This window comes from Zosterops lateralis, assembly GCF_965231275.1.
Source record: "Zosterops lateralis genome assembly, chromosome: W".
Classification (NCBI taxonomy): Eukaryota; Metazoa; Chordata; class Aves; order Passeriformes; family Zosteropidae; genus Zosterops; species Zosterops lateralis.
Genome location: NC_139801.1, coordinates 25961711 through 25972974, shown reverse-complemented (window position 1 = coordinate 25972974; position 11264 = coordinate 25961711).

Genomic DNA, 11264 nt, shown 5'->3' with positions numbered 1-11264 from the left:
TTTGTTACCTGATCTCAGAGTGCAAAAAACAACACAGAGGGGATTTCAGTATTCATCAAAACAAATGAACTTTTATTAGTGTCATCAGCAAATGCGATAGAAGGATTTGAAGGGAAATAAAGGATAGCGAGAAAAGAGAAAGAGACGGTGGGGAATAGCTACCAACGGAGAGACGAAGTCCTCGTGATCCGGCCAATACATCCGTCTTCTTCTGTGGGGTGATCACACAGTCTTTGGTTAACTCAGAGGTCCTTATAGTCCTTTCCAAAGTGACAGGCTATTGGCCAAAAGGTGGGGAAATCGTTATGGTGTGTTCATTTTGAGAGAACTGAGAACAGTACAGCCATCAGCAAGTACAGTGTTAATGAGAACAGGTACAACCGTCAGCAAGTGCAGTCAATTCACCGTGACTTGCCCATAGTTTCTGCTCAGGTTCTGATGTTCCGATGGAAATGCGTGCCAGGTTTTTCCATTGAACACACCTGCAGGCAACACTTGGCAAACGTCCCACCTCAGCCAGGCCAGAACTCCTGTGTTGGGGTTTTAGAGTCCTTTTAGGGGTTTCAATCTCTGTCCTTGATGATGGTCATGAGGCAGATGAGGGATCTTCAGACCGTCTCTTACACCACCCCGTGACTCACGACTGTTGTCAAGAGAGCTCCATCAGCAGGGTTCCATAGGCTTGCAAAGTCTTCAGGACTCATCCACCTTGATAGCATATCCCGGAAAAACAGAGACAGTAGAGAGTGTGTGAGAGAGAGAGAGAGGGAGAGGAAAAGGAAAAATAGGAAAAGGAAATAGAAGCAAAACAAAATCAATCAATATTGATTAGAACAATTTTTCAAAACAATCACAACAAATCACAAAATCAAAAATAATTAACAAAATACAGTCAATATCAATTTAAAACAATTTTTCTTCAAAAATAATTAAATACAATCAATATTAATTAAAACCATTTTTCCTCAGATAATCAAAACAAATCACAAAATTTAAAAAATAGTAAACAAAATACAATCAATATTAATTAATTTAAACTATTTTCTTCAGATAATCAAAACAAATCACTGAAATCAAAACTAATTTTCACTTGATTTTAACAATGACAAAAAAATTATTTCTAAAACACACATCCAAATTTTATAATCTATTGATGATTTATAATTATGGTTTTGCCTTGTGTCAATAGCCTCGGGGCTGTCCACAGGGGAGTGGACATTGGTCAAATTGTGTGCATTCATTATAAACAATTGTGCTAATCATTTCATCATTTTCCAATTCATAATGAATAAGATTGCTGATAAAACAAAACCAATCAAAACTAAAATCAAAAGGACAATGATGGGATGACACAATTTGTTCAGGACACTTGTGGCATTAGGTGACCACCGAAAAAGAGTATTCCACCACCTGTGTTCAGCATCTTTTCTTACCCTTTCCATAAAATAATGTATTTTTCTCACATTGTGATGAATAGTTATCAGAGTTTTCTGTCTGTTTTTCTTGATTTTTTTCCAAAATTTCAGTTAGATCCTGATGAAACAACAGTTGCTTCACCAATGTAAGATTCATCCCAATAGGGGTAGGCAATTTTTGAATCACTGTATAATCAGATTGTAAAAGGTGATAAGAGGTAACTGGGGCTATGTAAGAAAAATCACATCCTGTAATTTTGGTAAAGTTACAAACACAATAATTTGAGTGATTTTTAGTATCCACCACTACATTTTCTACTACTACTACATCACAAGCAGTTCTAAAGCATGCACGTCCATTGCGTACATACACAAGCACTGTTTCAGAAGTCTGGTTAGGGTGAATTTCAAAGTGACAGATATTTTGTTCTGTGTCCAGAGAAATATCTTGAGCTATAATTGCATTACTTTCACAGGTGAACCCTTGTTGTTCTCAGACAATACAAGATTCCAAATTAACAGTTTGCCATTTCTCACCAATTTGATGGACCCATTCCCCGTGCTCGGAAGGATAGAGAATAGCTCCATCATGATTCAATCCTAATGCAATGATAGGAAATATTGAGTGCACTGAGGCATTACGTATGGTTAACACAAAAGCTGTGGCTGTGTTTGTACTGGGGTTATAAGTAAAATTCACTAAGTTCCACCATGATTGGAATTCCTTTTCAAAATCATTGGCACTGTCCCAAATTATCTTCCGAATTTCGGTAGGAAAAATCCCTTCTTCTCCTTCTCTTATAATTGAGGCAGCAACTGACTGCATCCACAATTGTGCCTGGATACAGCTGAGAGCCAAAGAAACATTGTTTTGTGTAACATCAAGTGTATCAATTACCAATTTACTGTCATTCATGTTTATCTTTTCCCAATTTGGTAATATATTTGATAGCAACCACTGATGTGTCCCCAAAGCCAATAAAGATGATTGTAATGGTTGTTGTAATTTGGTCAAATCTCTAGTTGTGGCAGCCAATTTGTTCATTAATACTTCTGAATCAATACTGTTTAGAATTCCCAATCCTGTTCCCAGAATACCGGTTATGTCTCTCAGTGTTCATCTTTTAAATGAGTTTCGCTTTCACAACCAGGTTGTCCAACCCTCAAAAGAAGTTTGCAAAAAAGGTGAACAAGCTGACTGAAGTTGAGACATTATTTTGCATCAGCAATTTGACTTGTTTAAGAGACCATGCCAGATTGAACAATATTTGTTGTTGACCTGTTTTCCTGATTATATATGGTCTAATTTCAGTAGTTCTCAGGCTAAGCATAACCAGTGGTTGGGTTGGAGTGGAGGTGGTATGGACTGTAACAGTTTTGGCTATAGCATTTATCTTAAATTTGTAAATAAGGCCTTTAAAACCTAACAGATGTCACATTATTTAGCCAATGGCATGTCACATAAGTTGGTCTGGCTAAACGAAAACTATACCAACAATTAGCTGATTCATTCTCACAATCCTTTGTAATTGCAACAATGTTGGTTTTGGGGCTGGAAGTGTAGTTACCAATATACTCCTGACAACAACATCAAACAATGGGAGGTTTATTGGTACATTCCCACTTTGTTGTAGGACATCGTTCTGCTGCAGGGAGGTACATATAGTTTTTCCCACCAGGTTCTAAAAAATTTCCAGCAATTGTAATGGTGGAAGCTTTTTCATGAGAAGATCCTTCCACTTTTCTGCATGTTACCATAATTGGTTCACCAGTTGTACCATTTAGGGTTGTAATTCATTTGTTCCTATCCCAATCCCACTCACTTGGACTGTATTTCTTAAAGTCATGGAACACTAAATGTTATAAACAAAGTAGCCGGATTGAAAAAGCGATCTCAGAAAGCCACAATAAAAAGTACAACTTTGATCCCGGGATCGGAGCTGGGTGAACCTCGGACTGGCCTCTATCGCGCCAGTCCCTCCCCGTTCACGAATCCCGCCACTGAAGGTGCAGTTTATATACAGTTTATTTTCCCCAATACAGGGTTCCTTTGTCCACTTCTGCTCAGATCGCATATTCACGTGTCTTCTTTTGGGACTTCTATTCTCCGAGACGGCTTTCCGGGCAGGGGCGAGAGATTGATTCGATTTCCAAGAAGTCGGCATTGGAATGCACACTCCTGATGACTCTGGGCGTTGTGTCCCAGATGCATATCAGGTATCAATCACCTAGGTGTAGCCAGACTCAAGCTGGCAACGACCCATCTCAGCAGCTCTTTTTCTGTTGTAAATTTGTGGTTCCTCCTCGGAGCTGCTCGGGCTTTTACAATTGCAAATTAGCCTTCCCCAGTAGCCGCTTGTAAGTTCTCAATTTTAGATTTTTTAATTCCCAAGCACGAATTACTTTATACAGATATTACACATAACACTAAAGTTGCTAGGCTCGGGCAACAATCTCTGGGATATGATAGTAGAACACCAGTGTGCTTGATGATAGCATCAGACCATGACTGCTCATCTATTTCCCAGCCATTTTGTTGTGCATGGGGTTGGGGTAGGATGCAGAAAAGTATCACCAGTTTTATCATGGTTCATGTGGTCTTCACGTCCCTCGGGGTTCTCCTGTGAAAGTAAACACAAAATCCTGCCAGCAAAAGGCAGAAAAAATTAGAATGATGGAATTATCCAGCGAGTATTTATCTGATGCTCTTTCCCTAAAGCATCAGAGGCTACCCATGCATATTTATTCAGGGAGGTTTTTATTGCTAGTGGTACTTCCCCTACAGTAGGGAGGTCCACTAAAACAGGTTGCCCAGGGTAATGTGCTGGATTCTTGAAATCATCTGGTCCCCATAGTGAGGGAATTATGCTTGGAGCTGTCGGACAAAAAGCAGTGATTTTGGGACACTCATTTATCCCCCATCTGTCATTCACACCTTTCACAGCTTCCCACAATCCAACATCCCAATTTCCCACCTGTGGCTTCGAAAGTCATTTCAAAAGACCATTGATCCTTTCTACAATCCCATTAGCTTGAGGGTAGTAAGGAGTGTGAAAAGTCCCATTAATCCCTTCACCTTTTGCCCAATCCTGTACAACTTTAGCAGTTAAGTGTGACCCATTATCAGATTGAATTTCCTGTGGTTTGGGGAAAATTCCAAACCATCCCTGAAATGCTTTAACTGTATTATCTCCTGTAGCTGTTTTAAAAGCATCAGCCTGGACCAACCCAGATACAATCTCTACTCCTACCAGCACAAAATGTTTACCTTCTGACTTCTTAAAAGGGCCAATATAATCTACTTGCCAAGTGTCCCATAAACCTTTACCCTTTCTTAAATGCAGAGGGTCATCTTCCAGAGGGTGTCTTTCTAGTCATCTGCGACATTGTTCACAGGCAGATATGCATATTTTACACATTTCTCTGGTGACAGCCCAGCTGCAAGTGAGACCCTCTCTGTACAAATCTTTTGCCCCTGTGTGTTGTCTTTTTACATGCAGCCATTCTAACAAGTGCTCCCAATACTCTATAATTTGATCTTTTTTCACAGGACTTAGTCTTGCTAATTCATCAGCTTTATTATTCCATTCTCCTGCCGGATTTCCATCTATCTGGCGAGAAGCTACCCACCCCACAGCAAAGTTCCCTTGGCTAGCAATATTTAGAATTTCTTGCCACTTTTCCTTCTGTTATGAATAAAATGGGCGGAGATAATATTAATCTCCTTAAAATGCCTTTATTAATCAGCTCTTTCAATATTTGCTCGAGGGGTTTTTGGCTGCCCGTGCGCGCTGTGGAGGAGGAGGGTCTTTATCAGCTCTGTTGCAGAGAGTTGATCAGAGCTGGAGAACCCGCCCTCGCTGGGAGTAACCCCAGGGTTCTTAGTTTCTTTTGTTTTCTCCAGGGGTCTCATCTCTGGTTTGGTCTTTTTAACTTACAGCTAGTAAGAAAAACCGGAGAAATTAGCTCCTTTGATACTCCAGGGTACACGTGGCCTATCATTGGTTTTTGTGCGTTTCAATTTTGCTTAGTTTTATTTTATAAGGGGTTTTTGGTGTTAAACGGTATCCCGAGATGCATTTTGAGGTCCTTTATTTGCATGCGGGGTCGGCTTGGGCGGCAGGGGCTGTGTGCTTTTATAGTATCCAATATGGCGTTTTGGAGTGGCTGGCGTGGGTTCTCTTTTTTTTTTTGGAGCGGGGCGGCGGCCCGGGCGCGTTTGGGGACGCGCCATCCAGCAGCGGCGGCTGGTCGCGGGCGGGCTGAGCCACGTGCGGGCTTTGGGGCTTCTCTGCGACTGGGCTTAAGCCGGGCAGGCGGCATGGCGGCTGGAGCCACGCCAGGGAGGCGGCTGCGGGGGTCTGGGATTTCTCGTGCCGGGCTTGGGGGAGCGGCCGGCCCCTCTTTCTCCCGCTCCGGCGGCGGCGGCTGCGGGGGGCCGGGGTCTCCCGTGCCGGACGGCCGACTGCTTGGCGGCTGGAGCCACGTCGGGGCGGGCGGCTCCGCGGGCTCCGGGATCCCCCGCGCTGGGCTCGGGCCGCGGACGGGGCTGGGAGGAGCAGCCGGTTCTTTTCTCCCTCTCGGCCCCGGCGGCGGCAACGGGTGGGGGCCGGGGCTGCTCTTCCTTTCTCTGGTTTCGGCGGGGGGGGGTGGGGGAGCCGCGGTGCCGAGCGTCTTTGAAGGGAACGGGCTCTCGCTTTAGAGGTCTGTTTTTAAGGTGGTCTGAGGGGTGCCACGGAGGTGGCTTTTTACTGTTACATTACAAGATAAACATTCTAAATTTCATTTTTATCAATTCCCTCATCTTTTCTTTTGATCAGGTTTTTTTAACCTGCATCAACTTATTTATGGTAATAATTTTTTTTTTTTTTGGGGGGGTTTAAACTTTACTTTTCTAAGTTTGGACTTTTGCTCATATCAATCACAGCTTGGTTTTGCTTTGTCATTTTTTTTGCTTAATTTTTGGGGCTTTTTTTGAGGTGCTTTTGGTGTTAAAAGGAATTCGAATTTGGGCTACATTTTTGACTACTAGGGACTTTTTGTAGCTTATTTTTTTTATCAAACTAATTACTAAATTTTTACTGAGAGGTTTGCTTAGTCAAAACCATTGTCTTATAGAGCACTCTCCGGTTAAGCTTTGCTCAAAGGTGGCAGTATTTTTTTTATGACTAATTGTTTTTTTCTCATCCTGACAGGTTGAGAGTTGCAGATCAGCAAAGCAAGTGTGGTTTGGGTTGATATAAACTTCTATTGAGGACTTTGAGTTCTTCTCATCATTGATGAGGGAATGCCTCTCTGAACCAGCTCCTTTCATGGGTTTACTCATCACCCAGACTATCATGAGTCCTCCCAAGAGTCTAGTATGAACCTTTCTCATTTTTTTTTGTTTTCACCTGGGCTTGCCTCTTGGTTTCAGGAGCTTTCCGGGCTCAGTTTCCAGAGGTTTTTTTCTCTCTTGCACTTTCACACTTGGCTGTCAACTTTTAGGTAGCTTTTTTGGGGTATGCTCTATGAGAGATTTTTAAATTTTTGTAGTAATTTTTTTTTTTAAATAATTTATACTAATTCAAAACAACAAACAATCCCACAGCTTTTGTGATTGATATTCGCTCTCAGAAACAACATTACAATAATAACAACAACAAACTTTTAACAACAATATTACAACCAACAATACTAACAGTAAAAAAGAAGAAAACAAAACAAAACTAAAAAATTTCCTGTAAGCAGTATGTAGTTCTTTTTCACTGAGTTTTTGGGTTTTTCATGAAAGTCATTTTTGAAGAGTTTGAATATGAAACAACAGTCTATGGGGGATGATGTTTTGAAAGGTCCGTGCTGGGCAGGATGTTTGGAGGTGGTACTGCTGGTCTTTTTACTTTGGTCTTTAGCAGCACCTGGAAAGGACTTATATTTTGGGGTTAATGGAATAAGGGGAGACGTTTGGGGATTTTTGGATTTTGGTTTTTCTTTCTTGGTAACCTCCTGGGTTAGGGGGTTAACAAGAATGGAAGTATAAACATCATTTTATAAGGGGAAGCTCTTATGTTAAATTGGGGCTAGGTTTTAATTTACAGAAGAGCTAGAGGCAAACCAACAGCTTAGCCAATTTAGCTGTGTTTCCTCTATTAATTTGGTTTTTACAATTTTGAAAGTCATACATTTTATGACTTTTTAAGTTTCATCATCTTTTTCTTTTAATATACTTTCTAATATATCTTTTTCTCTCTTGATTGCCTCATCAAATGGTATCTTTTGCCAATTTCTTTTTAGGTGCCCTATTCCTTCACAATAGAAACACTTTTGAGTTTCCCCTTGTCTTTTAGGGGTCACCCAAGGTAGTAGATTATTTCTTTGCTCTCTGACTGGCTCCCTATCCTCTCGATGGGGTGAACTCTGGTTAGATACACTTTCTCTAGCCACAGCTACCATGATTTTTCCCTTTGTTATGGGTTTTTCTTCTTCTCTTCTTAAATAGACTTTTAAGGCTTCTCTTAACAAGTCATTTATTCCTCTATCTTGCCAGTCTTCCATCTTTTCTAATTTTCTTCTAATATCTGGCCAGGACTTTGTAACAAACTGCGTTTTAAGTAACACCTGGCCTTCAGGGCTTTCTGGGTCAATATTAGAATATACTCGGAAATTTTGCTTTATTCTGCTCAGCCAAGTGGCTGGGGTCTCATCTTTTCCTTGCATACTATCAAATGCAAGTTTTGAGTTATTGCTTCTGGGGACTGACTCTTTAATTCCTTTGATTATTAAATTTCGATAATCATCCATTTTTCTCCTGTCTTCTTCCCTATTTGGATTCCACTTTGGATCACTCACTGGCAGTTTCTGTTCACCTGGGGGCCCTATTCTATTCTCCCTTTCCCAAATCCGTATCCCTGCTGTTCGAATCATCATCTCCTCGGGGCTAAATAAAATTCTGAATATAGAATTTATTTCCACCCACGTGAAGGTATTGGGACCCAGGAACTGATCTACCTGTTCAGCTACCCCCACTGGATCTTCTACTAAGTTTCCTAGTTCCTTTTTGAAGTTCCTGACCTCTGAGGCTGTTAGAGGGGCATTTACAAATCCCACCCCTCCAGAAACTCCGCCCATTGGAACTTCTCTTAAAGGAAAAAGCTTAGCTTTTGATCTTGTGTTATAAGAATGTCCCTCTGGATTATTTTCAGGGGGACGCTCTATGCTTGGGGTGGGCAAATTCGGTTCCCAGTTTGCAGGTGGGGCTGGAACCATGGATGGCAAGGGAGAAAAAACATAGCTACTGTTAGGGGAAACTGGGGGTATTTCTGTTGTATAGAAAGGGTTAGTACTGGATGGGGGGAGACTCACCGGAGGGCTGGTTAGGGAGGGGGCGAGGGTATTGGTAGGTTTGGTTTGAAGATTAGAGGGAGGAATAGGGGAATTAGTTTGAGGGATTTGAGGGTGGCTTGGGGCTGAAGGTAGGGGGGAAACAGGGGTTACAGTTTGGGGAAGTCAGAAGGGGTTTCCAGGGGGAACCTGGGGCATATCTGGATATGCGGGAGGGGGAGGTAAGTAACTAAGTGGACCCCAGATGGGGCCATTCTCTTCTTTATCACTCTTTTCTTTTTTCCCCTGTAACTTACAAATCTTTATGTTCTCTCTGTTTCTGCTTTGTTCTTCCCAACAAGCAGCATACTGCACTTGTTCTGATTTTTTGTCACCTTGGGCTCTCAGATGCTGATTTAACTGAGCACACATCCAAGGGTCTGTTGTTCCGTGCCATGGCCATTCTCCAGGTAAACCCAGAGTAGGCCATACCTCTATACAATAATGTATCATCTTGATCTTATCTAAATTTTTAGTACTCTCCTCCCTGTCCCACTGTTCTAACATCTTTCCTAGTGGGCTCCCTGGAGGGATGTGTGGTATTTTCTCTTTTTGTGTTTCAGCCTCTCTAGGCCTACTTATCCAAGTACCCATTTTCCACTTGGTAACTTTATTCAAATTTCTTGAAAGCTCTTTCACTTACACTCACTCGATTCACACTCACTCGTGAGCTCTGGAAGCAGTTCGTATGACCCGCCCTTAGGGCCCCGACCACTGCCACAGCCAGCCCCCGGTACCCGTCAATGGCCTCAGCACTCCTGGTGCTTTCGTCACCACCCCAGCCGGTACCCTCTTTGACTCCTGCGCGTCTGGTGTATCCCCGTAAGCAGCCGGTCAACCTGGGCCCAGAGTTCTAGACGCTACTTCTGCCAGGATACACACACACAGTATGCGACTCACTCACTCGCCCTATCGTTAAGTTCCTCGCACGTTGGAACTTCCCTGACTTTTACTCACTGCACCCGGTAGCATCGGCCTTAAATACCCCCGACCAGCTTTACTACTCCGTGTCCGGTAGCATGGCGCTCTTGGCCACCTGTCAGAGTCTGTCCGAGGATGTGTTATGCCTCACAACTGTCTCCGATGGTTGAAGACCAAGACCCCCGGAGAGACTGGGGAGAGCCCCTGGCCTGGCTGAGGTGGGGCGCCTGCCGAGGACTGATGTGCATCTCCACGAGAATGGAATGCAAGAACAATAGCAGCTCGTTACAGTGGACTGAGCTGGTTATACTGACCGTGCTAGAAGGGTACAGCTTGCTGCTTGTTCCTGGGCACCCAACTTTGACGCAGGTGCCTGCACTGGCCCAGTGCCCTCTTTGGCTCCATTCCACTCGCCTTGGTCCTCTTCCTGACCACCCTATAAAGACTCTGCGGATCCCGTGCACCCTTTGTGTACACCCCACTGGAGAAGATCGCGTCTATGGGCATCTCTACGTATTGAGGACCTCCGACTCTCCACGTGGTAGCTATAATCCCCCTTCCCCTCTTTCTCTATCTTTCTCACTATTCTCTATTTTCTTTCCCTACTATCGCATTGTGGGCACTAAATAAAAGTGCATTTTTTGTTTAAGCAAACTGGTTTGTCCCCTGTTGTGTCTTTTGCGCTTTGAGATCTCCAAAACGAACCATCAGGTTCCTCGCATATGTTTGCGGACCCTGACACCACCCCCGCCCAACACGACACACTCAAGCCCGGTAGCGTATCTAATCCGACCCCCGACCAATGCACTCTTCACACCCGGTAGCGTGCCCCCCTTTGGACACCCCCGTCCAGTGTGACCGTCCTGTACCCCGTCAGTTACCTCAGCCTGGCCACCCCTCCCCTGGGAGCAGCCCCTGGTAACCTCGGCCAGTACCTCTTGCTCTCCCCACACCCCTGCAGGTCCCTGGGAGCAGCCCCTAGCCACCCTTTCTCCTGCGTCGGTGTGGTGCATGCCTCACACACTTTTCCCTGGCCTCCCCGCACACTTGAGGTGACCTGGGTGGTTTGCCCCTACAGGTTTAGGGGAAACCTACAGTACCACTTACTCTATGACGTGCCACTCACACTCTATTTACCCTCTGCACGTCCGGAGGGGGGTCCCCTACACCCCTGGAGATGCCTCTCTCACTCTGTTTCCTTTCGCTTCCTCCTGTTCCTGACCACTCCTCTCGCAAGGAGGTGGAAATGCAGTACTGAGGAGTCCTCACTTGCTTCGGGGGTCCGAGCTGCCGGCCCCCGTCTCACACACACACACACTCGCCTGTCTCCACTCCCGCCACCGAGTTTATACTTACCCGGTGCTCCTCAATGGCGCCCCCTTGTGGCTGCCGTGTGTCCCTCGAGGCTGGCGTGCGTTGTCCTCTCTGGTTGTCCCTCGAGGCTGGCGTGCGTTGTCCTCTTTGGTCCAGGAGGCCAGCTGTCCAGGAGGTCCAAGGTGGGCGGCGCCTTCCCGTCTCGGTCCTCTTCTGGGCGTGGCCAATCCCGGACGAGTCCCCAGTTGTTATGAA